We start from the raw sequence: 3,584 nt of genomic DNA, 5'->3' as shown, positions 1-3,584 counted from the left end.
AGGCACGAGAGGGAAGCAGCTCTGGGGGCAGGGAGGGTGTGCGGTCTGTGTGGCTGGGGGTAGGGGAGAAGGCAGCTGAGGGTCTTGTGCTGAACCTGCTGAAGAACAAGTTCAACTCATTGGCTCTGTCCAGGCTTCCCTCAGCCTGATCCCCCTCTACCTTGAAGCCTGTGATATTTTTCATACCTGACCACACATCCCGCAGTCTCACTTTCAGCTCCTTCTGCATACTCCTCAGTAATTAACTCTCCCCGTCCCTGAAGGCTCTCTTCTTCTTATTCAGCAGCTTCTTCAGGTCACTGGTGATCCAGGGCTTGTTATTGCGGAAACATCGCACTGTCCTGGTGGGGATGGTGTTATCCACACAGAAGTTGATGTACTGTCTTATACAGTCAGTCATGGAGTTGATATCATCTCCATGGGACTCACAGAGTACATCCCAGTCTGTGGCCTCAAACATTCCTGAAGAGTCTTATTTGCCTCGTGTAACCACTTCCTCACAATGGAGCTGTATGCATCCCTCAAATTTGCATAAAGTAAGTCCAGCGTTCTATTTTCTCTGGTGGGGCAGTTGACAAATTGTTGATAAGTTGGAAGTGTAGCAGAGAGAGGTGTGGTTAAAGTCTCCAGAATTATTGTCCTTGGTAATTTTCACCCATCACCTAGGTGTTTACAGTATATCAATGCTCTTGTTGAGATCACGGCCATTGAAGAAATCCTGAAACAGCTTTTGAATCTTGGGGATACGAGTAGAACCACCCACCAGGATAATGTCATGAATCTGGGCCTTGTCCATCTTGGCATCCCCAGGGCCTTCTCCACGGGATCTAGGGTCCCACGGAATAGGTCTGCATTGAGTTCTTCAAAACGAGCTCTGGTGATCGAGGTGTAGAAGTCAGCCCCCTCATAAAGAGAGTTGATCTCAATGCTGGCTTGGGTGCTGCTGGAGAGGGTGCGCTTGGCGTGCTCACAGGCCGTGCGCAGGAGACGCACGGCTCTGTTGTTGTTGACGATGTCCTTCTTGAACTTGCGCTTAAACTCAGCAACAAAATGGTTGACCATGCGATTGTCAACGTCCTCACCACCCAAGTGAGTGTCACCAGCTGTGGACTTGACCTCAAAGAGGCCGTCCTCGATGGTCAGAATGGATACGTCAAAAGTCCCACCCCCAAGGTTTTAAGATAAGGACATGACGCTCACCACCAACCTAAAAATGAAACAAATTCTGATAGAATCGGGCAAAGTATATTCACCTGACGTTCATTTATTAAAACTGTCTCCTACCTTCTTGTCCAAGCCGTAGGCAATTGCTGCAGCGGTAGGCTCACTGATGATATGGAGGACATTAAGTCCAGCAATGGTTCCAGCATCTTTGTGGCTTGGCGCTGGGAGTCGTTGAAGTAAGCTGGAACTGTGATGACAGCATTTGTTATTGGCTGTAAAGATAACGAGGCCCATTAGACTGAACACTTGAATCCCTGAATTAGTAGGAGTGAATTAGTAGTATTTTACTCAGGGCTGGCTCTTCCTATAGGCGACATGGGCGGCCATCTCTCCATCCCCATGGGGGGCATGAGAGGTAGCGATTGGGGCGCAACCTGTCTGTCTCTCTCTCCGACGGTACCGACGGTGCATAGAGCAATACGCAATAGCAATACGACTGTACGACTGCAATTTTATAAAAGTACCTTGCCTAGGTAGGCCTCTGATATCTATTTCATCTTGGTGAGCACCATTGAGGATACCTCTTCAGGGTAGAAGGTCTTTATCTCCCCTTTGTATTCAACCTCCATCTTGGGTTTTCCCGAATCACTCACAACCTTATAAGGCCAATGCTCCATGTCTGATTGCACCACAGCATCATCAAACTTACGGCCAATCAGATACTTGGCATCTATGGTAGAGTGTTGGAGAAAAGCTTATTGTTAATATCTGTAGAAGAAATGACACATGAGATGATAAAACACATTTTTTTGGTTTTTAGTGCACCTCTCTCTCAAATAGAATGTCATCAATATGAACAGTGCGTGTTTATAATTATGCAACAGCCTTGTCAATGTTAGCTCCCTTAGAAGGTCAGGAAATTGGCATTAGAATGCAACACATACTTAGAGTATATGTCCCATACTGTATATGTATGTACTATATGGTTATTGCTTCAGTAGATTTTGGTGTTTTGAGTCATTACCAAAAACGGTATTTGTTGGGTTCATGGCCACCTGGTTTTTTGGCAGCATCACCAATAAGTCCTTCGGTGTCTGTGAAGGCCACATAGCTGGGAGTCGTCCTGTTTCCTTGGTCGTTGGCAACGATCTCTGCTTTGCCATGCTGGAAGATGCCCACACAGGAATATGTGGTGCCTAGATCTATGCCAACAGCTGGTCCTTTTGACATCTTACATAAAAAAAAGAGCAATATGTCAACATTTGAAACTCTGTTTAACAGAATTATCCAAATTTGTCCATGCACATATAGTGATCTCATATATGGAGATATTCAGCAGTAAACATGATTGAATGATAATATGCTCATGTTTTCTTGGTTGTTAGTGTGTTCTACTGGGACACTTTGATTGTCTTGACTCTGTGTGTGTGTGCGTGTCCCTGACATTTACGTAAGGACAGATGCAGTGATACGTGAACCCCTCGCAAGCTGGAACTACCCAGGCTCAGCTGCTGTGATATTCTCAAAAGGACTGCAATGGCACAGTATCAAACCAGGGGTGTACTGCTGCAAACCAGCTCATAACTCGATTCATTACCTCCTTTCAAATCCCCCTGCTTCCCTCCCCATTGTTTTTGCAACAGTATCATAGTTATTATTGCTCTGACACTGGGACACTAATCTGTGCTCTATTATTTGACAGTTGGATCACAGAAATTGTGCTTGCTAATTTGGATGAATAGTAAAATATCTAGTCACTAAGCAACAGTGAGTAGCAATGTAGCTGAATGGAAATAAATTAAAGGCTGGGAATAATAGGCGATGAATTAGAAAAGGAGTATTAAAAACGACTTTCATGGCGATTAAAACTTAAAATTGTAAAACTTACAATAGCAATGGTTTGCTTGTTTATTTTACCAAGAAGCTCTCTTATAACAGCTGAATATTTATATTAATTATATTCCACACAATATTCCAAGAAATCTCCCAGAGGTTTTTGGCCCCCATTTCTGCACTTATAAGCCAAGTAGAATCGTGTAGCACACCAAACAGTACATCAACATGTGTTCCAAAAATTATTAAGCCTTTAATCGGCTGTTTTCAGGAAGCATGCAAGCTTTTTTTTTTTTCACCTCACATCTGTCCAAGACAGATAGCGAAACCAGACTGACTGCAGTGCTTGTCTGAAACATGGTTACCTTGGTCTTTTCAGTGTGCAAGGCTTGATAAGAAATGCGAGCTGGACTTCTGTTTCTTTTTTTCGCTCACAAGCCAACACTGACCGTTCCTATGCAGCTCCTCAGCTCTCCCGCTCCAGGTCTCTGCTTCCCCGGGGCATACAGAGCTCAGCCTGGGGACGTTCCAGCAGGGAGTTAGCCCGTTGAACGTTCTGGTCCAGAGCTTCTGCCCATTACATTTTC

General features: G+C 44.8%; 1 pseudogene across 1 annotated transcript; it reads right to left on the bottom strand.

Moving 5' to 3' along the window:
- Positions 1-670: 670 nt before the first annotated feature.
- Positions 671-2,394, bottom strand: LOC307233363 (heat shock cognate 71 kDa protein-like; annotated as a pseudogene). The gene is made up of 4 exons: positions 2,189-2,394; positions 1,689-1,894; positions 1,285-1,436; positions 671-1,207 (listed from the first exon to the last, which is right to left on the bottom strand). The product of its transcript is annotated as a heat shock cognate 71 kDa protein-like (transcript).
- Between the last annotated feature and the right edge of the window lie 1,190 nt (positions 2,395-3,584).

The sequence above is a fragment of the Zeus faber genome (genome assembly GCF_960531495.2).
Source record: "Zeus faber genome assembly, chromosome: 8".
NCBI classification, from domain to species: domain Eukaryota; kingdom Metazoa; phylum Chordata; class Actinopteri; order Zeiformes; family Zeidae; genus Zeus; species Zeus faber.
This window is presented reverse-complemented; position numbering and strand designations above follow the sequence as displayed.